The 24,427-nt window shown below is 43.8% G+C and overlaps 1 protein-coding gene and 1 pseudogene across 9 annotated transcripts in view; both read right to left on the minus strand.

The window, feature by feature from the left end:
- The window catches only part of TRERF1 (transcriptional regulating factor 1), a 227,228-nt gene that overhangs the window by 177,176 nt on the left and 25,625 nt on the right, over nt 1-24,427 (minus strand). The gene's annotated exons all lie outside the window — the stretch shown is intronic.
- LOC115897055 lies at nt 7,897-7,976 on the minus strand (annotated as a pseudogene).

Below are 24,427 nucleotides of genomic sequence, written 5' to 3' on the forward strand. Positions count from 1 at the left end.
TCTCAGGGGGCTGGATAGTGCTCCAAGTTGCAGACCAATGTAACAGCAATCACCACTTAACAGCTGTGCTCCAAAACTTTGGATATTATTTAATCTTCGTGGTAACCCTACCAAACTAGGTGCTGTTATCACTGCCACTTTATAGACAGAAAAGTGAGGCATTAAGGGGTTAAGTACTCTGACTCAAAGTCTTACAATTGGGAAGGGAAAAGGCAGCAATTAAGAACCATCCCAGCTGTGTTCCAGTGAGGTCACTTACAAGGAAGGGAGGGAATTTGGTTCACACAGCCTTAAGATGTGAGGCCCCAGCACACAGGGTTATACTGATGTGTGCTCAGGGATGGAGACAGAATTTGAATCTCCTCCTGTAGGACTCTCCAGGCCTCCATTTCCTTATCTGAAAAACAAGAATGATTAGCCCCACCCACAAGAGTTATTGGGAGGATTTAAATGGGATGATGTATGTTAAATTACAGAGCAAAATGCCTGGCACACAGAAGGTGTGTAGTAAAGGTAAGCTGTTTCAAATTGAAAATAGACGGGTCCTGCGTGGTGGCTCACACCTGTAATTCCAGCACTTTGGGTGGCCGAGGTGGGCAGATCACCTGAGGTCAGGAGTTCAAGACCAGCCTGGGCAACATGATGAAACCCTGTCTCTCAAACAAATACAAAAATTAGCCAGGCATGGTGGTGCACACCTGTAGTCCCAGCTACTAGGGAGGTAGAGGGGGGAGGACTGCTTGAGCCTGGGAGGCGGAAGTTGCAGTGAGCTGAGATCACACCATTGCATTCCAGCCTGGGCAATACAGCCAGACCTTGTCTCAAAAAAAAAAAAAAAAAAAAAAAAAAAAAAAAAAAAAAAAAAAAGGAAGGGACAGAATAAGATCAAGACAGAGAGAAGCAGGCAGAGGGGGAAGCAGTGCCCTGCCCCTGTGGAGTACAGGGAAAGTGTTACTGACCCAGCATGCAACAAAGCCCATGACACAGAAGCTCCGTCATTTCCAAGGGGCATGAATCCCTTGTGATCACAAAAATAACAAGAGCAACAGCTAGTGTGTATGGAAGACTTGGAAAGCTCCAAGCAGTTTCCAGATGCAACTCAGTCCTCCCCATATCCCTAGGAGGTAAGTTAGTCATCCTCATTTTACAGAGGGAGAAACTGAGGCTCAGAAAAGTTGGCTGACTTGGTCACAGTTATGGAGGCTGGCAGCTGTAAAGCTGGGACCTGGCCCCAGATGACTAACTCCAGGTCCCACATCCTATCAACTGCTTCCTGAAAATCAGGCAGGCCCCCTTCCTGGTTCCTGACCTTCCTCTTCCCTCTTCATCTCAGAATCTTGCCCTTCACCCTCTTCTCTTCTGCCCCTCTCCTCACTCCACAGAAGATGAACTCTGGCCAGTGCCCATGACTCCTCTTGTTGAAAGGGCATTGGTACAGAGGAAGGATCACAGGCAGAGCAGGCAGAGGCCTCTGTCCTGGACCCAAGTCAGTCCAGAAAGGAGCTCACACCCAAGTCCCGGCACACTCCAGTTCCCTCAGCTCACAGGTTGCAATCAGGCACCAATGAGGTAACAGACCTGGGCATGTCCAATATATCCTAGATGACTGTTCAAATCTACCTAATGTCTTCTGGAACCTTCCTCAACAAATGCCGCCTCTCTCAGGCATCCCCCATACTGCATCTTGCCCAGTCACTAGCCCCTTGCCCTGAGTGGCCCCAATGTCCCTTGTCTTAAAAACAGCATCCCTGGCCTTGCTGCCTTCTCATGACACTTACCTCCCATACACCCCACTCCTCGGCCTCTGCAGGGATTTGTGTAACCACTCCCTCTGGATGTACAAGCTCCCCAAAGGCAGGGACAATAATCCACATCCCCTATGGGATCCTGTATTGTGTCTGTTTTGACATGCATCCAGGGGAAACCTTGAGAAATAGTAAATGAAAAGCACAAAGAACATTTAAGCATGACATCTTAGGTCATTCTCACAACCAACCAGGGAGACACAGAGGTTACTCCCATTTCAACATGAGGAAACTGGGGCTTGGACTAAGAAACTCAAGGTCATCTTGCTCCCAAGTAAAGGAGCTCAATACTAGAATTCATTAGTTATGCCCCAAAGTGTCTTAAACACACCAGATAAGTGGCTGGCCTCCTTTCCTTTCTGCTTTTTCCACAAACCAGGCTTACAAAAAGTTTCAACTGCATGGTAAATCTAAGTCTGCTCAACAAAATGTTCTCTTTAAGTCTCTGTCTTCTCCTCTTAGGCCACATCTCCAGATCTAAAATGGAAAGAGCACATATTTATTTGCTGGGGGTTGCATTCTCTTTTCACTGTTATTCGCAGTGACTCTGTTGGCTGCCCTGTTTGGGGCTGTGTTTGTCTGCCTGCCCATCTCTGTTGTCACGTTAGCCCTGGATCTGCCCCCAAACTACAGACATTCTGCAGAGATGGGACAAAACGAGGGAGAGCGGACAAGGGGCTCCAGGACTCCGTAAAACCAGCTCAACAAAGAGAGTGCTTGCTCAGAAGCCAAAAACTCCTGTGATCTAATTTGTGGGTGTCACCATTACCTCCTCTCAGGGTGGAGACTGGGAGCTTGAGAAGAGAGATGTGACTTGTCCAAAACCACATGGCAACATAGTGACTCAAATCCAGCTCCATGTGGATGACTTCCCAGTGCTGTCTCTCCACCGCAACACATTTCCTCTTTTTACTACCAGAAGCTCCCCCCTCCTTTCTTCTTTTAAAAACCAGCATTCCATGACATACTAAGAATTTGACAAGAAAAAAATCTAATCAAAAGTACATCAAATAAGCCCTACATCTGTCCAGATTCTTATGGACGTGTGTGCACAGATATTTACCAGGTCATCATCAGCACAGGTGAGCAATTCCATATTTTTGTCCCACTTAACCTTGCTCTGTCTATCTCGTATCAAGTGTTTCAGTTCTCCACTGTATTGTTTTCACAGCATTTCCCTAACTATTCCCTAATTACCTGCATTTGGATTATTTCCGGGTTTTTTTTTTGTTTGTTTTTTTTTTTTTTTTTTTTTTTTTTTTTTTTTGCCATCTTTAGATAAGTGGCTTTCCTTCCTCTTGGGATTATTTCTATGGGACTTATTCCTAAAGTAAAAACGTTGGTAAAAAGGTAGGAACAGGACCACGGCTCCTGTGGCCCATTTGTCCAGCGTCACAATGCTCTCCAGAAAACCAGCTCCACGTGCAGCAACAGTTAGTGGTACTCTGTTTTCCTTCTCACAGGCCTCAAGAGTGGGTTTTATAAATGTCATCTATTTCTGGCTAACATGATAAGCAAATGAAGTACCACCTCAGAGCCGGCTTCACCTACATTTCTTTTGTGTTGAGATAGCTAAACACTTTGGCTGGGTGTGGTCTCTCATGCCTGTAATTCCAGCACCTTGGGAGGCCAAGGCAGGAGGATCACTTGCGTCCAGGAGTTCAAGACCAGCCTGGGCAACACATCAAGACCCCTATCTCTGCAAAAGTCAAAAATTATCCAGGCACCATGGTAAGTTCCAGCTACTTGGGAGGCTGAAGCCAGAGGACTGCTTGAGCCCAGGAGGTCAAGGCTGCAGTAAGCCATGATTACACCACTGCACTCCAGCCTGGGTGAAAGAGCAAGACGCTGTCTCAAAAATAAATAAACAAATAAATAAAAAATAAAAGAAAGTGAAACACCTTTGTATCTCTCTGTTTATGATCCAGGCTTCATACAAAATGATGTGTTCCTATGCCTGGGTTTTTCACTAATATAGTCTAAGCATTTACTTAAAGATCTTCATCAGTTCTGTGCTTAACTTTGATAACATGTCTTATCCATTGGTTTATCACAACTGTTTCCCTCTTCCATTAACTTCGCCATATACATATATATATATATATATATATATATATATATATATTTTTTTTTTTTTTTTTGAGAGAGAGTCTCACTCTGTTGCCCAGGCTGGAGTGCAGTGGTGCGATCTCGGCTCACTGCAACCTCTGCTCCCCAGGTTCAAGCGATTTTCCTGCCTCAGCCTCCCAAGTAGCTGGGATTTATAGATGCGTGCCACCACACCTGACTAATTTTGTATTTTTAGTAGAGATGGGGTTTTGCCATGTTGGCCAGGCTGATCCTCAACTCCTGATTTCAGGTGATCCACCCACCTTGGCCTCCCAAAGTGCTGGGATTACAGGCATGAGCCACCGCACCCTGACATCCTTTAACATGATTTTATTATTTTTATCTTATAGATTTTATTCCATTATAGTTGAACACATCTCATTCCATTAATGATCATTTTTGTGGAATTTTCAAACACATTTGATCTCAACGATAAAAATACCATCTGCTTCCTCTGAGTTTTAAGAGTTTGTAAAACTAACTTTTTAATACATCTAAAATATGTAACATATGATGTGAGATATAAATCTGAGTTCATTTTCTCCACATTGTTATCTAGTTTTTCCCAAGGGCCATTTACTGTAAAATTATTTCTTTCACTATTGTTTGCCTCTCCAAATTTGTCATATATAAATGTCTTCCAGGCCAGGCGTGGTGGTTCATGCCTGTAATCCCAACAATTCAGGAGGCTGAAGCAGGAAGATCACTTGAGCCCAGGAGTTCAAGACCATCCCAGACAACATGACAAAACAAAATGACAAAACCCTGTCTCTACAAAAAAATACAAAAAATTAGCTGGGCATGGTGCTGCACGCCTGTAGTCCCAGCTACTCAAGAGGCTGAGGTGGGAAGATTGCCTGAGCCCAGGAAGTTGAGGCCACAGTGAGCCGTGATCACGCCACTGCACTCCAGCCTGGGTGCAGTGAGACCCAGTCTCAAAATAAATAAATAAATGTCTTCCATTCATTTAGATCTGTCTATTGTACTGATCTTCTATTTTCCTGCTTTATCCTACTATTGTACTATTTTAATAACTACTGCTTGCCTGCCTTGTTTGCTTAGAGAAATCCTGCTCCTAAAAGATATTCAAAACATCCTTTGATATGCATGTCCACCAATTTTTCCTGACCATTATTATAGTTATCATGTTTCTGCATTATGAAGTATTTCACTGGAATTTTAACTGCCAAAAGGGCATGAAATCTAGGCATAAACTTTGGAATGCTGACCCTTTAATGCTTTAATTTCTGATCAGAAGCAGCCATGTCGGATTTTGTAATTTTCTTTGAATAGAAATTGTGTCATTTGCAAACAGCGATATTTTTATCTCTTCCTTCCCTATACCAATCCCTCTAGTTTCTCTTTGTTCCTATATTGTTATGACAAGCATCTGTTAAACTATGTTAAATAAGAGTAGAGATAAGGGGCATTTTGGTTTAGTTCCTGTTTTTTAGGGCACACTTCTAGTATTTCCCCACTCTGTATCTGCAGCCCCTGTGTAAGGATTGCTACATGATTATACACAAGCAGGCTCTTTATCCTACATAGGGATAAATCCCCCAACACATCTATTTTTTACTCTTCTGATGCTTTATAATGCATATGTAATTATTTCCAGTATTTTTCTGCATCCACTGAGACCAAATTCATTCATCCATCAAATATTTGTTGACTGATTATATGTTAGGCACTGTGCTAAATAATAGGTATTCTGATTTTTATGATTTCTTTCTATTAATATTGGTCTCTCTGTGTTGAATCAGACTTACATGCCTGAGATGAGCCTTGCTTGGTAATTTTTCAAGACTCATTTTTTGAGACAGGGTCTCACTCTGTCACCCAAGCTGGAGTGCTGTGGCATGATCAGGGCTCACAGAGTCTCAGCCTCCAGGGCTCAAGCAATCCTCCCACCATGCAATCCCTCCCAAGTAGCTGGGATCACAGGTATGCACCACAGTGCCCGGCTAATTTTTTTTTTTTAACTTTCTGTAGAGATGGGGTCTCACTATGTTGCCCAGGCTAGTCTAGAACTCCTGGGCTCAAGCAATCCTCCCCTGTCAGGTTTCCAAAGTGCTGGGATTATGGGCGTAAGCCACTGCACCCAATCTCAAGACTCCTTTTTTAAAAGAGCCCATTCAGTGATCATAAAATTCATCTGGAAAAATTAATAAAGAATACTGAGATATCAACCTCCAAAATCCAAATCAAACATCACCTCCTGTGTGAAGCCTTCCCACACCTCACCTTTATTTTTTTACCCTTGCCTTTCTGAAGTAGAGTTGGAGGCTCCACAGTCCCCCCTCCCTCCATCACCACATTCATTTATCACAGGGACTATAATGCAATCAATCAATGGCCACGTGTCTGATTCCCCTCAAGACTCAGTGCCCTGAGGACAGAGACATGGTATATCACCAGGGCTAACTACTGTGGCTACTGGATGGCAGATGTGCAATAGACATTTCCTCGTTAGGTCATTCACCTATTTATTTATTCCACTGATGACTTCTGCAGCTGTGTGTTTACATGAAATTGATCTGTAATTTCCTTCTTGGGATGAGCAGGGAAAGGACAAGTCCACTCAGTTCCAAGCACACACAGAGAAGTTGTGGTCCAGTGGGCAGGCCTCCTGTCTGGAGAGATGCTGGCAATCTCCAGCTGGCTGGGCTCACAGGGGCTGTGGAGAAGGGCACAGCCTAGAATAAAATTATGAATAGTCCCAACAAGTGGGCAAAGCTCTATGATGGGGCAAAGCTCTAGTTGCCTCTGCAACTCAGGCATCAGGACGTCTACTGAAGGTTACTAAGGTTCCATCCATCCGGCTGGACTGGGCAAGACTCCAACCCCTAGGACTAGTGATGCTGGCTACTAGTTATCAATAAACACTGTGTTAACACTAGTTATCAAAAACCAGTTCTATGACCACCCTGTCAGGTATATATCTATGAGACTCCTGTCTTATACATAAAGAAACTGAGGCCCGGGAGGGTTAAGCAATTTACCCAGAGTTACACAGCCAGTAAGGAGATCAGCTGGAATTCAAACCCATGTCTCCCCACCACACCTGGTTATCACTAACAAATGGACAGGACAGGGTCTCGGTTCCAATTTGGGACCTGGATATCAGGCACATTAGCAGAACAGGAACTAACACAGAAGCCTCTTAGAAGAACTGAGACTCAGAGAAGGAAATGGGACACAGTAACGAGGCAGGAGGCCCTGCGGTGTCAAAGCCAGAATAGTGTCTGAGCCCAGAATCCTAACCAGAAGGGATCTGAGTCTCCATTTCCTTAGACCAGACATGACTATAAGAGCTGAGGGCAGGGCTTGGCTGAAGGAAGTAACCCATGGAGCTGCCCTTACCAAAGATGAGGCAGGCAAGGTCTGGATGGGTGTACACCACTCAGCCCAACAGACCCCACAGAGAACCAACGTGTAGTCACACAGGCTTCCCACTACAACATCAGCTGCACTCAGAATGGGAGGGAGGCTGTGGAACATGGAGAATCTGACTTTGAATAAATGTCTGAAAATCTTGGCCTTTGGTTTCCTTATCTGTAAATAAACAGGGCTGGACCAGATGACTTCTGCAGACACTATGGATTCTGTTTCTCATTTGGGGATTCTTTGTCTTAACAACACTATTTATTTGAATTTTTAAAAAAATCTTTTTTTTCTTTTTTGAGACGGAGTTTTACTCTTGTTGCCCAGGCTGGAGTGCAACGGTGCGATCTCGGCTCACCACAACCTCCACCTCCCAGGTTCAAACGATTCTCCTGCCTCAGCCTCCCAAGTAGCTGGGATTACAGGCATGCACCACCACGCCTAGCTAATTTTGGTATTTTTAGTAGAGATAGGGTTTCTCCATGTTAGTCAGGCTGGTCTTGAACTCCCAACCTCAGGTGATCTGCCCACTTCGGCCTCCCAAAGTGCTGGGATTACAGGCATGAGCCACCGCGCCCCGCCTAAAAAAATCTTTTAAAATATTTTCTGGTGCTCTACATGTTCAGAGAAATTTCTTTAGTAGTGAACTATAGAAATGATTCCTGAAAGTACAGTCTTAACAGCACCATTTACATCAGGGGTCCTATGTATGGTCACAGCTAGCTAGGCTTTAGGAGGCTTGCAGCTCACACAGACAAAATAAAAACTAGGAGTTTGGTGTGCATGAATACAGAAGTGGGGAATGTTTCTGAAGAGGAAGTCCATGGCTTCCATCATATTCCCAAAGAAGTCTATCAGCCACCAAAAATAGTAAGAATAACTAACTGATCTAAATGGACCTACAAAGCCAGCTCAGTGATGGGGCATGATGGCTCATGTCTGCAATCCCAGCATTTTGGGAAGCGGAGGCAGGAGGATCACTTGAGGCCAGGAGTTCAAGATCAGCCTGGGAAACATGGTGAGATGCCTGTCTCTCCAAAAAAAAAAAAAAAAAAAAAAAAAAAAAAAAAAAAAAAATTAATTAATTACAAAAAAGTAGCCGGACATGACAGCTATGTGTCTGTCGTCCCAGCTACCAGGGAGGCTGAGGTGGGAGGATCACTTGAACCCAGAAGTTTGAAGTTGTGAGGAGTCTGAGTCAGTGAACTATGGCTGTGCCACTGTACTCCAATCTGGGCGACAGGGTGGGGCCCTGTGTCAAAAAATAAAAAAAAAATGAAAAAACAACTCAGCTAAATCAGTGGAGGCTAGGACAGCAATGCTTAGCCATAGCAGTCAGCTCAACTGACCAAATGTGCCCAAAGAAATTGTGTAGCCACAAACCCTCTTCTACCCTCTCGGACCATCTAGAAAGGATATGGCCACTAATGAAGCCAAAAAAGTGATTGGGTGGGTCTGGGCATCTCATCCTCACTACTTCAATAGAAAACAGGATGAATTTCATTGCAACAGTTAGAAGATCATCTTTACAACAGTTTGGTGGATTCATTCGATACTGGATATTTGGGCAACAGTTAGAAGATCATCTTTACAACAGTTTGGTGGATTCATTCGATACTGGATACTTGGGTACTTAGTGCCCTAATATCAATGGAGGAACAGGTGTCATTTCTGCTACTTTCCCACTCTCCAAAGGCAGGCCCCACCTGGAGCTGGTTAGAAATGCATGTGGGGCCTCACTCACACTTGCTGGATCAGAATCTGCCTATTTTTTTTTTTTTTTTTTTTTTTTTTTTTTTTTTTTTTTTTTGAGACAGAGTCTCCCTCTGTCACCCAGGCTGGAGTGCAGAGGCGCAATCTCAGCTCATTGCAACCTCCGCCTCCCGGGTTCAAGTGATTCTCCTGCCTCAGCCTCCCGAGTAGCTGGGACTATAGGTGCGTGCCACCACGCCCAGCTAGTTTTTGTATTTTTAGTAGAGACAGGGTTTCACCATGTTGTCCACGATGGTCTTGATCTCTTGATATCGTGATCTGCCCGCCTCGGCCTCCCAAAGTATTGGGATTACAGGCGTGGGCCACCACGGCTGGCCCAAAATCTGCGTTTTAACAAGAGTTCTAGACTCAAGGAGATTCATGTGCACCTTGAAGTTTAAGAAATACTGCTGCGCTTGCGTTGGCCAAAATTTACAGAAGAAAAAAATGAAAGATAAAAAAAAAAATTACAAGTGAAAATACAAGTAAAAAGAATGTGAGCAAATGTCAGGGAAGAGAAGGAAAGCCAAAAGTGGGCCCTGTGGGAAAAAAGTTTTTCATGAAATTAATAAACCATGGGCCCAATTTATTTCAAAGGAATAAACTGGAAAAGTTAAAAAAGAAACACAAAGACCCAATAAAAGCCACGGATACAAAGAATTTTATGTGCAATCTTCAGATAATAACTTTGAAAGACAAAATCAACAGGGTGGTACTTACAAATTTACAAGACACCCAAATGAAAGCAAAAGGAAAGACACAAACTGAGCAGCAACAGAAGACAAATTAGAGTAAGTGAAAAACAACCAAGGGGAAAGCACCTGGACTTAAAGCATCCTTGGAGGGTCTTTCAATAATGTGTAAACATTTTGTAGCCACTTATACAGGCAAAACATTCACACTTTTAAAAAATGTGCCATAAAGCATAGGCCTCTCTGAACACCACTCTGTCCCCAGAGGAAACCTCTGTCACACGCCTGGTTCACAGCTTTCAGGCCTCTTTTGTATGAATAAGTGATTCCATTAAAAATATTATACTGTCAAAAATATGGTATCGTTTTGTGTGTTTTCTTTTTCAAAAATAGTGTCACCCTGTACCTATCACTCTGCAACCTGCTTTTTTCACTCAAAATTACGTTTCTGAGATCCAGTCTTACGACTAGTTACTAACTGAATGTATTCCTTTTAACTACTCTTGCAGTGTTTTCCAACTTTTTTGACTGAATCACACAGTAAGAAATACACTTTACATTGTAATCCAGTTCGCATTTGTGAATACACAACACTGAAACAAAAGTTCACCAAATATTCAGCCACATTATGTGCAATGCACTCCATTATCTTCTATTCTTTTGTTTCACAGTGTCAAAACCCACTAAGGTATTTTACTGACCCACTAAAGATCTGAACAACCCAGGTTTTATTTAGCTCATCTCCCACTGATGGACATTTACATTGTTGTCTTCAATTTTCCACGATTACTATAATGTCCAATGAACATTGTACATGGGAGTGTTTCTCTAGGACAGATACCTATTAATGGAACTGCTGGGTTCTAAGAGATGGGCATTTATAATTTAGATAAATATCACAAAATTGCCTTCCAAAGCAATTATATCCATTTACTCTCACCAGCAATGTATGAAAGTAATATTTCTTTACACTGTCACCAAATCAGTGTATGATTAAATATTTTGATCTCTTCCAATCTGATAGATTACAAATGCCTTCTTATTGTGGCTCTAATTTGTACTTTTTATTATAAGAGGGTTATGGGTCTTTTCATATATTTAAGAGCCACTTACACTTCTTTTCTGTGAATTTCTATCCATGTCCTTTGGCCCATTTTTCAATTAATAACACTTTTTATTTATTTTTAAAGGCTCTTTGTATATGAAGAAAATTAACTCCTTTTATCATATTTTTTCCAAATTATTTTTCTCAGATTATCATGTATTTTTTGACTTTGTTTATGGTGTTACTCTCATGAAGTGGTTCTCATTTTGATATTGTCAAATGTATCAATCTTTTCTGTTATAGCTTCTGGGATTTGTGTCAAACTTAGGAAGGTCTCTCTACTCCCAAGATAACAGAAAAATTCTTCTATGGCTTTTATACTTTCATTCTTTATTTAACCATTTGACCTATGTTTGATAGGCTTATTCTGGTCTAAAGAACAAATTAGGGATCCTGCCCTTTCTTATCTCCCATATAGCTATCTGGTTGTGAAGATCCTATATTTCTCCATATATTTGAAATACTGCCTTTATCACAAAATACACACACGCATACACACGCCCTTATTTATTTCGGGTTCGCTATTCTGTCCCATCACTTGTTCAGCCAATTAGTACCAAGTGATCTTAGTTATTGTAGTTTTTTAAAATGCTTACTATATATCAGAGCTAGAACTTTTTCTTTTTCATATTTTTCATGCATGCTAATTTTTCCATATGAACTTAGAACCAGCTTTTCTACACAGAAAATAATCCTAGTGGTAATTTTATTGTGATCACAATTTACATGTATAGGAAAAGTGACATTTTTATAACACTGACTCTTTCTAGCCAAGATTACATTATCTTTCTCTTTAAGTCTTTTATGCCCCTTGGTAGTGCTGAGGTTATATATTAATATAATTTTATTAAGCTTATAACTAGATATTTTATCTCTTTTGTTGCTTATACAAGTGGGATTTTTTTTTCTTCCATCATATTTTCTAGCTGGATATTTATGGGGGAGTACTACTCATTTTTGTGCATTAATCATGCACCAAACTACCTTACTGAATTCTCTTGTTTGTCTTTTAGTTTTGCCTTTTCCTTCTAGGTTTTATACCTCTTATCTAATTATACCAGCTTATCCCCACCAGAACAAGGTTATGTAATTATGGTGTTTAATCGAGATTTTAATGGGAATGCATCTAGCATTCACCATTTTAATACTAAGCAAAATTTTGGCTACTTGCTTGACAAAAATGTATTTTCCCATGTTGAGGAGGTATCCAATTATTCCTATAACAGTTTTTATTAGAAACGGATGTCTAATTTTTCATAAACCTTTTCAGCATCTTATTTTCTCCTTAGATCCTTTAATACAATGAATTTTTATTAACAGAAATCCTAAAGTTAACCTATCCTTATCTTCCTGTTCTGGAACTCCCGTGACCATGGAGTTCTTTCAATGGGCTGCTGGGTTCTCATTATGTTATTAGAATGTCGCATCTTCAGTATTCAAAACGGAGATCACTTTGTGGCTCTGTGTGCACACCTGTTTTTTTGTCACATTTTGTTACACTAGCTTCATAAAAAGAATTTAAGCGCTCTTTCTCTGCTCTAGGACGATGTAAATTGCAATAAAATCACCTGTACCTTCAATATTTGAAAACATTCACCTGTGAAACCATCTGGTTCTGGGACTATTTTAAGAAATAGCTCTTTGATAACTTTCTCCATTTCTTCTATGGTAATTGGTCTGCTTAAATTTTATTCTATTCTAGTGTCTGGGTTTTTTGTGTGTGTTTTTTTAAGAACACATACTTTCATGTTATATAAACTATTTCTAAACATAGAAAAAGATCCTACCAGCATCACTATAAGAAGTAAATATAGCCTCCACCCCAAACCTTACCAGGACAACGCCCAACCAGCCTAGTTCCTAGCTGCTGCACCCCTCCTCTCTGCCCTTTTTAAGGCCTCATCTTTTTTCACCAACAGATTCACAAAAAAAGAGGACAGACAGGTTTGCAACAAACCAGAAATACACTCCAAAGCAACATGGGGGCTACCCCTGTCCACCCCACCTCCAGTGCCATCAGGGAAGGACTGCTGAAACTTGCCTTAATTTCTCTCATGTAGCCAAATGGCCCATTCCCCTCTCAGTAGAGGTCCTTCCAATTTTGTGTGGGCTTCTTTTTCTGAGCTTTCACCAGCCCCTACCCCATGGCTGAAGCCAGCAGCCCACCCCACTCCACTCACTCCAAATCCTCTGCCTCCTATGCACAGTATGAAGGGATCCATGTGTATGCCTGTCCACCAGGCACCCGGCAGAGGCTGGAGTACCTGCTATACACCGGTCCTGCCCTCTAAGAGCGTGTTACCTGAATGAAGGGTGAGGACCTGTCCACAATTAACAATAAGTCCTCCAGGAAGCAGCCCAGAACGACCAGGCACTAAACAGTGCAGCAGAGAGTGATCCCGGGGTATAAAGATGAGGAACGACTGGCTGACCAGGAAACCCACATCCAGCAAGAGACAGAGGGCAAGGCTGAAGACCAGCATCTGCCTGGCCAGAGCAGGGGCCAGATTAACCTGGAACACATGGGCCCTGGAGCCCCAGCAAGAGGTTTGGACATGATGCAGCAGACAACCAGAGCCCTTGTGGGCTCCAGGGAGTAACAGAAAGAAAGTGGTGTTTTCGTCACACCCCCCAACAGTCTATGATGCCAGACTTGCATTCAAAGAAATGGCTAGCTGTGCCAAGAACTCGCTGAGCTGCAGGGGGTGAATAAAACCACAACCCTACGCTGATGCCACAAGTGACAATGAACACACACACACAATTCCAGGCTCTAATGACAGAGAGCAGACTGGAATCATACCACAGCACTAGGGCTTAAATCATTTATTGCACTACACAATAAAAACCACATTGCCACAAATCTCTAACCTCAGGGGGCATCTGTGCTAGCCCAGCACTTCTCAAACTTGACGTGCACCCAATCACCTGAAGGTCTTGTTAAAACTGCAGATTCTGATTCCACAACCGTGGATGGGACCAGAGGTTCTTTCTTTCTTTCTTTTCTTTCTCTCTCTCTTTCCTTTCCTTTCTTTCCTTTCTTTCTTTTTTTTCTTTTTTTTTTTTTTTTGATGGAGTTTCGCTCTTGTAGCCCCGGTTGGAGTGCAGTGGCATGAGCTCAGCTCACTGCAACCTCTGCCTTCCGGGTTCAAGCGATTCTCCTGCCTCAGCCTCCTGAGTAGCTGGGATTACAGGCACACGCCACCATGCCCGGCTAACTTTTTGTATTTTCAGTAGACATGGGGTTTCACCATGTTGGCAAGGCTAGTCTCGAACTCCTGACATCAGGTGATCCATCCACCTCAGCCTCCCAAAGTGCTGGGGTTACAGGTGTGAGCCACCGCACCTGGCCCTGCGTTTATTTCTAGGCAGCTCGCAGGTGATGCTGCTGGTGCAGGGGCCATGCTTTGAGTACTAGATTATACTAAGGCTTTAGTGGGCTCACAGGCAGCTGATTAAGGGCATTAAACCACAGGCAGAGAGAGAACTGGGGGCTGCCTGTGGCCTGCGGCAGAGCACCCAAACTAATCAACTCATTTTCTATTCAAAAGATTCACGCTGGGGGTTCAGTAACAGGCAGGGCTGCCTTAAAGCCATTAGTAAATGGAAACCACCCCCTGCATTTCACAACTGCTGTCTAATTACCTTCATGTAACCTCTCACAGCGCCCTAAGCCAGCTCTTTCAAGTACTGATGCCACTAATCAAGTCGTAAAGCCTTAAAGCATCATATTATTAGCCTTGATAACAGAGTGTAAAACAAACCTGAACAACAATGCATTCCCTTCTCCCAGCTGAGGCCATCAGTCAAGCTAACGTTTACGGTACAACCCAGGTCAAGGGAAAATGCACTTAACCAGTGAGAATCCCATATCCAGGATGGGCCATGCCAGAGAAAAATAGCAGCTTTTTAAACGAACTATTTGAGGAGATTCTGGAAACTGATATGACCTGCCACAATCCCGGAGACTTCTTTCCTGTCTCCATCTCCTTAGATAATTCAAAACCTGGGGCCGGGCGCGGTGGCTCAAGCCTGTAATCCCAGCACTTTGGGAGGCCGAGACGGGCGGATCACGAGGTCAGGAGATCGAGACCATCCTGGCTAACACGGTGAAACCCTGTCTCTACTAAAAAAATACAAAAAACTAGCCGGGCGAGGTGGTGGGCGCCTGTAGTTCCAGCTACTCAGGAGGCTGAGGCAAGAGAATGGCGGGAACCCGGGAGGCGGAGCTTGCAGTGAGCTGAGACCGGGCCACTGCACTCCAGCCTGGGCGGCAGAGCCAGACTCCGTCTCAAAAAAAAAAAAAAAAAAAAAAAAAAAAACCTGGAAGAAGCTTCTACTTCCCAGCCCCTGCCCCCCCTCCCCCCTTCCCCTTCTCCCTGCCCCCATCTTCCCCTCTCCTCACTCAGGTCACCTGCTTATGCACAGTGACCCATTCAGATCAACCCCCCTCACAAACCACAGTGCTCCCCATCATGGCTCGATTCTGAAATCAGGTAGCCTGTGTTTCAAGCGCATGCCTGTGGCCCGCATGTCCGAAGGCAGACCTGAACCTCACCTCCATGTGACCCACAAAATTAAACCCCCTACCCATCCCCCCACATGTGCCAACAAATCAGGGTTCTAAAGTGCGCAGAACCTCAGCACCTTACTATACACTGGGGGGATTCACAAGACATAATCCCTGAACTTGAGAGGCTGCTACAAGAGGAGATACAGCACCCCAAGCTTATGCAGCAACCAAACCTTAAGGTCCCCAGTGGCTGGTACCCACTGATGTGGAGAATGTCCTATATTGGGCCCACAGTTCTACAACACATAACTAATGACAGCTCCATGGTGGGGTCATTGGCTCTGGAAGGAAACAAGACTGAGGATGTGCCCTGCTCAGGGTAAGCACTCCTGCCGTGGTGTTGACTGGGCAGAATGTGAGGAACAAGAATTAACCTATCCTACAATGGCCACAGGTGGGTAACTCACCTGAGATTACACGCTGGGTATTAATGCTGAAACCACAGTTCAGGTCTCCCAACTGCCAAGCAGAGGTTCTTTCCACTAAATCACACTCCTACTCCCCTCTCCTCCATTTTGGAATTCCTCAATGAAATTAGCATTAGAAGATTTGTCTTTTAGTTGCTCTTTATTCTCCCCACAACTTCAACCAACCTCCAGCACCCTCTTTCTCTTGCGGAAGCAACGTGATTTAATCCACCTAGGAGTTGCTCCTGTTCTGCTACCCATGAGACGGGAGGACAGCAAAGCAAAGTCACCTCCCTTCCCAGGGCTTCGTTTCCTTTTCCCTAAATGAAGGGGTTAGTGGAGATACTTTCTCGGATCCTTTCCAGCTTTTTTTTTTTTTTGAGTCAGAGTCTCGCTGTGTCACCCAGGCTAGAGTGCAGTGGCGCGATCTCCACTCACTGCAAGCTCCGCCTCCCGGGTTTACGCCATTCTCCTGCCTCAGCCTCCCGAGCAGCTGGGACTACAGGCGCCCGCCACCTCGCCCGGCTAGTTTTTTGTATTTTTTAGTAGAGACGGGGGTTTCACCGTGTTAGCCAGGATGGTCTCGATCTCCTGACCTCGTGATCCGCCCGTCTCGGCCTCGCAAAGTGCTGGGATTACAGGAGTAAGCCACCGCGCCCCGCCCAATCCTTTCCCGCTTTAAGCAGAATCAATAGGCACTTCACTTTGCAGGTAAAACAGAAAAGAGGCTCCCTAAACTATGGCCCCTGCCTCATCCTGGTCTGTGCAGGGAGGATGGGCTGGTCTAGGCACCTGATAAGAAGCTCCAGTCCACAAAGAACCCGTCCACCAATCGCCTCCCATGGTCCACCCAGAGCTTCCCCAGCCCACACAAGAGGAGGAACAGAATGCTGCCAGCAGCCTCTCAAAAACTTGCCAGGAAGAATTCTTAATTAGAGGTTTTTTGTTGCATTGCGGTATTTTCTTTTCAATGACTTTTTTAAATTATAGAAATTATAGTTAGTTCATGCTCATTAGAGAGAATCAGAAAACATTTTATTTTTAATAACTTAAAATCATAAAATAAATGTCATTGGTTACAGAAAAATCAGGAAACTTATTAAAAGAAAATCTTACCTATAAACAAATCTAAATATATTTAATTAAATCATATTTCAATCAAGAATCAAAGAAACCCAGGAGTTGGGATTGACTTTAGAGTGACTGTACAGGATGAGTCTTGGACGCTGTCATATATGTCATGGGGGGATTACTATGATCCAATCCAATCTCCCACTGAGGTAGAAGAAGGTAGGCAAGAATTCTGTTTCCACTGTCCCTGACAGGAGGCCACCCAGCCTCTACCTGAACACTTTCTGCTTTTTCAGCTCTTTTCCAGACAGCCCAGGCCATCTTGGAGGACAGCTCCATCCACGGTTCTTCCTACAGCAGAAGGTAGTGAACAAGCACAGGCTTTTGAGAAAGTTGGGCTCAGGTTCAATTCCAGGTTCAGCCTCTTACATGCTCCATGACCCTGGGAAAGTCATTCAGCCTCTTTGAACTTGAATTTCCTCATCTCTGTAATGGTTACAATAATGCCTGCTTCACTGGGTCGCTGTGAGATTTCAATGAGAAAATGTCTAGCGTGCACTTGGCAAAGTGCCTTCCACAGTAGTCTAAGTGATCAATAAACAGCAGGTATTATTATTAAATGGTAGCTTGGAACAATGGCTTTCAAACTTTTTCCATTCTTACTCTCACCAATTAATTACACTTTATATCATGACCCAGCACATAAAATATCTCTATATACACATAAATATATCAAACTAGACAAATATTTTCAAGAAACAAATGCTGACCCATGTTCATTTGGTCCACTCAGACTTTTTTTTCCTACTTTCCTCTCCTTTCTATTCACTTCCTTTTTAAAAACTGCTGGTCTTCACGGTGAAACCCCGTCTCTACTAAAAACACAAAAAATTAGCCAGGCGTGGTGGCGAGCGCCTGTAGTCCCAGCTACTCCGGAGGCTGAGGCAGGAGAATGGCGGGAACCCGGGAGGTGGAGCTTGCAGTGAGCCGAGATCGCGCCACTGCACTCCAGCCTGGGTGACAGAGCGAGACTCCGCCTCAAAAAAAACCAAAAAAAACAAACAAAAAAAAAACTGCTGGTCTTGGCTGGGCACAGTGGCTCACGTCTGTAATCCTAACACTTTGGGAGGCCTAGGCAGGCGGATTGCCTGAACTCAGGAGTTCAAGACCAACCTAGGCAAAATGGCAAGACCCCGTCTCTACTAAAATACAAAAAGTTAGCCGGGCATGGTGGCGCAGGCCTGTAATCCCACCTACTCGGGAGGCTGAGGCAGGAGAATTGCTTGAACCCCAGAGGCAGAGGTTGCAGTAAACTGAGATGGTGCAGTTACACTCCAGCCTGGGCGACAGAGCAATGCTGTCTCAAAATTAATTAATTAATTAATTAAAACTGCTAGTCTTGATCACTAACTTGATTGCACAACTGACAAACAGATTGCAAATCGCAGTTTGAAAAACACTGGCTGAGTGCGGTGGCTCACACCTGTAATCCCAGCACTTTGGGAGGCTGAGGCAGGCAGATCACTTGAGGTCAGGAGTTCGAGACCAACCTGACCAACATGGTGAAACCCTGTCTCTACTGAAAATACAAAAAAAATTAGCCAGGCGTGGTGGCGTGCACCTGTAGTCCCAGCTATGTGGGAGGCTGAGGCAGGAGAATTGCTTGAACCCAGGAGATGGAGGTTGCAGTGAGCCAAGATCGTGCCGCTGCACTCCAGCCTGGGCGACAGAGACTTCATCTCATTAGAAAAAAAAAAAAAAAAAAAAAAAGGAGAAAAGAAAACAAATGAAAAGAAAAAAAGAAAGAAAGAAAAGAAAAGAAAAACATTGCCTTATACTAAGACCAAATCTCTCCTCCTAGCTGGGCACCGTGGCACTTTGGGAGGCCGAGACAGGCAGATTGCTTGAGCTCAGGAGTTCAAGAACAGCCTGGCCAACATGACGAAACCCTGTCTCTACAAAAAAATACAAAAGTTATCCAAGTATGGTGGCATATGTCTGTAGCTCCACCTATTCAGAAGGCTGAGGTGGGAGAATCACTTGTGCCCAGGAGATGAAGGTTGCAGTGAGCCAAGATCTCGCCTGGGCAACAGAGCCAAACCCTGTCTCAAAAAAAAAAAAAAAAAAAATCTCCTGCCATACCTTCCACCTTCTGGAACCACACAGATCTACTCTGCTCCATCTTCCACCTCAGACTTTCACATATGAAACATTCTTCATTCTCTCAAGCAGTCATTTCATGAGATGGGGCTGCCCAATCCACCTTTGCTCCATCCCTTTCTGCCCAACTCCTTCCTTCCCCTGCACTCTGTGCCCCTTCCATCACTGCCATCCAGGATGGCCGTGATCTTCTAGCAGCTGCCCTGCTTCTTCCATGGCCTCTCCACAGCCTCAGCTCAAGCAGCCTGGCGTGAGCATCTTTTTTTTTTTTTTTTTTTTGAGACGGAGTCTCGCTCTGCCGCCCAGGCTGGAGTGCAGTGGCCAGATCTCAGCTCACTGCAAACTCCGCCTCCCGGGTTCACACCATTCTCCTGCCTCAGCCTCCGGAGTAGCTGGGACTATAGGCGCCCGCCACCTCGCCCGGCTAGTTTTTTGCATTTTTTTAGTAGAGACGGGGTTTCACCGTATTAGCCAGGATGGTCTCGATCTCCTGACCTCGTGATCCGCCCGTCTCGGCCTCCCAAAGTGCTGGGATTACAGGCTTGAGCCACCACGCCCGGCTTTTTTTTTTTTTTTTTTTTTTTTTTGAGAATGAGTTTCGCTCTTGTTGACCAGGCTGGAGTGCAATGGCATGGTCTTGGCTCACCACAACCTCCGCCTCCCAGGTACAAGCAATTCTCCTGCCTCAGCCTCCCGAGTAGCTGGAATTACAGGCGTGTGCCACCTTGCCTGGCTAATTTTGTATTTTTAGTAGAGACAGGGTTTCTCCATGTTAGTCAGGCTGGTCTCGAACTCCCGACCTCAGGTGATCCGCCTGCCTCAGCCTCCCAAAGTGCTGGGATTACAGGCATGAGCCACAGTGCTCGGCCATGGGCAACTTTTTGAACCTTCATGCAGGATGCTTTATCCATCTCCAGAGGAACTCATCTTGGTTTCTTCCAGCCCATCCGTAACTCAACTTGGAAAGCTGATTCTCTCATACAAATGTGTTCCTTCTTTGTCCTTCCACAAATTAGGATGCCTTTGGGGCTCATCAAATAAGAAAAGCGAAAAGTGAGGAAGAATTTTAGTACGCATATTTGAGCCAAAACCTACAACCAGAAAGTGCCCCCTTCTTACTCATTTCTAAACTAGCTCTGCCTGCTAACCCTGGAACCAAACCGAGAAAGCCCCACCACCCAGCCACATAACTATGTCCCCCTTACGGTGAAAGCGGCCCCGAGACAAGGAATCGCACACCTGGCTGCAAACGCAGCCTTTCAGAGCTGAGATCTCCCAGCACCACCTTGCATGGGCAGGAAACCATAGATATCAGATGCAGCCACAGTTTCCTATATCCTATCTGTATTTGTAGTGATCAAAAAATACATTCGTGGTAGTAAGAAAAAATAAAATAAAATGCACACACATGCACCTAATATCATACTCCAATTGCTAACATTTTGTAATTTGGGTTATTTAAAAAAAAAGTTTCCAAAGCAATGACAAAAATGTCTACTCTGCCTTCAAAACCCAAGCTGACTCCTCCTTGATCCCATTTGTATCACTGTACTTGAGGAGTTTGTCACAAACACATTTAAGGGAGTGGTTCTCACAAGAGGAAACTTTGACAACCTGCCCCCCAACATTTATGGCTTTCTTAGATAATCTGTATCCCTAGACAATATAGTTTTATGTTTTTATTGACCTTAAAATGTAATAAAAAGATATCATGCTGTATGGAATATTTAAAGTCTTGTTTTTCTAAATTCAAAATTATATTACTAAAATTCATTCAAACCATTACATATAGATGTTGTTCATTCATTTTGCTACTGTATAACAATCTATCACATGACAATAACGTATGTACCCATTCTCCAGCTGATGGGCATTTGGGTTTCCAGTGTTTTGCCATCATGAACAGTGCTACTAGGAATATTCTTAGTATACATTATGTATACATGCTGCCCACATAAGCAAGTTTCTCACGATGATTATATACCTAGGAGTGAAAATGCCAGGACATGCTGCATGTGAATGTACAACATTACAAGATACAGGTTGAACATCCCTAAGCTGAAAACCTGAAAACTTGAAATGTTCCAAAATCCTAAATTTCTTGAATGCCAACATGACACAAGTGGAAAATTCCACACTTGACCTCAATCTCATGACATGTTGCATCAAAATGCGATCAAAGCTTTGTTTCATGCATAAAATTATTTTATGCATTTGTTTATATATAATAAGTGCATTATAGTATCTCAAATATTCCAAAATCCAAAAAAAATCCAAAATCGGTCCCAAGAATTTTGGATAAGGGATCCTCAATCTGTACTACCAAACTGTTTTCCAAAGCAGCTGCATCAAGTTACACTCCTACGAGCAGCTCCTAAATGACCATAATGTCCTAACTCCTTTTCAAGGCTTGCTGCTGCACAGCTTCTTCACGTCTGCCCATCAAACAGGGATGAAATGGAATCTCACTGTGATTTGTATTCCCTGATTACTAATGAAATTAAGTGTCTCATCATAAAAAGAGATATTCTCCCAACCTAACTCCCTATACTTTTCTTTCATAGCTCATATCGTTGTCCATAATTAAACATTTGTGGGATTAACTGATGAAAGCCCATCACTGTTTTCTTCACCACTGCATACTGCACAAGTGGCACAAAGTAGAGCCTCTGTGTATCTGTTGAATTAATGAATGCACGGGTAACCCAGTACATGAGGCTATTCAGTTAGTCTTCAGGCTCTGACCTGATTTTATTAAAAGCCCGGGTTCATGACTCAGGGTCTGACCTCCCCAGCTGAGTTATCATGGAGGTAAAAGTGACGAGGTACCTCCCAACCTGGACTGAAGAGAGGGAAGGGCCCAGAGAGGATGGGGGCAAAGTCCACTCTGGAACCAGGGTGATTAGCCATGCCTCCTCAAAAACAGTAATAGTAAAAAAACAACTGCTTTTGTGAATTGCAAGCTAAGCATGGGTCACATACTTCACACTGACTAATAAGAGCTACCATTTACACAGCGTGCTGTCACTTACTGGATTATTCATCTGATCCTCACATCTCTATGGAATGAATATGACACCCCCCCACCCACATTTTACAGCAAAGAAAATGGAAGCCAGAGAGGCGAAGAAAGTGCCCAGTCACAGAGCACATAAAGGGCAAACCCAGAGTCAGAGTCAAATCAAGTGCAGTCTGGCCCCAGAGTCCATGCCCCTTTCACATACACAAACCGACTTGACCCCCGGGCTTTTTGTTTTTGTTTATGTTTTTTTTTTTGAGATGTAGTCACGCACTGTTGTCAGGGCTGGAGTGCAATGGTGCAATCTCGGCTCACTGCAACCTCCACCTCCCAGGTTCAAGCAATTCTCCTGCTTCAGCCTCCCAAGTAGCTGGGATTACAGGTACCAGCCACCACACCCAGATAATGTATTGTATTTTTAGTAGGGACGGGGTTTCACTATGTTGGCCAGGCTGGTCTTGAACTCCTGACCTCGTGATCCGCCCACCTCCACCTCCCAAAGTGCTGGGATTACAGGTGTGAGTCAGCGCCCCGCCGGCCCCTGGGCTTTTTATCTTCTCTGCATGGGGCTGCTTTTCCTCCCCACCTGCCCCCACAAACCTCCCCAGGCTCCAGGTTTTGCTCCACATCCCACAAAGACTTTCCCTGCACATGGGGAGCAGTGTTCTGGAGTACGAGGTCACCCTCCAGTCTGTCCCTAATATTTACACTGACATACTTACCTGACAGTTCCCTGGCTGCAAGATGCTAGGTGTCACCCAGCAAGTTGGCAAGGGGACATCGTCCAGGCCTGTCTCTCCTAGGGTTCTCCCAAGTCAAAGGTTTCCCCTTCAGTTCTGCAGAAACCAATCCCTTTCCAACTCTGAAAGGCTTTTACTGCAAACTGGAAGCAAACATTTAGCAAATGCCTACTACACACCAGGCACACGACATGTCTTAACTCAGCAAAAAATAGTATGTAGCCACTAAAATTATATAATCCAGACCAACACATGTAAATATACATGAAATTCTGTGAAGTGAAAAGAAAGCAACTCAAAAATAGTACCTACATGCCAGATGTGAGTAAACACAGTACCCCCACCCAGACACCACTGGATAATATAAATAGAAATGGGTGTTCATGACAATCTTTCTTCAGTAAAGTTACCTAGAGTTCCAATGTTCCCCAGGAGCTACTTGTCAACTATTTATAACAGGTGTGGTTTCAAAGCAATGCTACAAAGAATTATTCCCAACAAGAATGAAAACTCCATGTGGGTCATGATCACATCTATTTTGTCCATAGCTGTCTCTCTAATGCAGAGGATGAAGCCGTCAGATGCGGGATCAGCAACTATGGCCTGCTGCTAAACCTGGCCAAACACCTGGTTTTGTGAATAAAGTATGATCGGAACACAGACACGCTCATTCATTTACGAGTGATCTATGACTGCTTTTGTGCTACAGGAGCAAAGTTGAGTAGTTAGGACAGAGATACCGCCCACAAAGTAAAAATATCTACTCTCTAGCCCTATATAGAAAGTTTGCCAATCTTTGATCTAATGCTTAGCCTGGAATTCTGCATATAGTGGAATAATACTTATTGAATTAATAAACTAACTTATAAATGTATTAAATTTAAAACCTTATATGAAATTATTATTAGGTTTATTGACTTCAATTAACCGAAACCAAGGTAATATATAAGAACTAAGGGCTGGGCACAGTGACTCACGCCTATAATCCTAGCACTTTGGGAGGCTGAGATGGGAGGATCACTTGAGGCCAGAAGTTCGAGACCAGCCTGGCCCACAGAGCAAGAACCCATCTCTATAAAAAATAAATAAATACATTCTTTTTTTTAAAAAAAAAAAACTAAGGTTTATTCACCTAGGGCACATATATGTGTACCGAATGAGAAATACGTTCTTTTGTTTATTGTTTGTTAAATTTTGATAGAGACAAGGTCTCACCCTACCACCCAGCTGAAATGCAGCGATGCAATCATAGCTCACTGCAGCCTCAAACAGCTAGGCTCAAGAAATTCTCCCACTTCAGCCTCCCAAGTAGCTACGACTATAGACGTGCACCACCATGCCCAGCTAACTTTTTTGTAGAGACAGGGTCTCACTATGTTGCCCAGGCTGGTTTTGAACTCCTGGGCTCAAGCGATCCTCCTGCCTCCATCTTCAAAAGCACTGGAATTACAGGTGTGAGCCACCTTGCTCTGCCTTACTTTTTTTTTCTTTTCTTTTTTTTTTTTTTTTTGAGACAAAGTCTCATTCTGTCACCCAGGCTGGAGTGCGACAGCACCATTTCAGTTCACCACAGCCTCCACCTGCCAGGCTCAAGCGATCCTTCCACCTCA

This window comes from Rhinopithecus roxellana, chromosome 4 (assembly GCF_007565055.1).
Source record: "Rhinopithecus roxellana isolate Shanxi Qingling chromosome 4, ASM756505v1, whole genome shotgun sequence".
In the NCBI taxonomy this organism is placed as follows: domain Eukaryota; kingdom Metazoa; phylum Chordata; class Mammalia; order Primates; family Cercopithecidae; genus Rhinopithecus; species Rhinopithecus roxellana.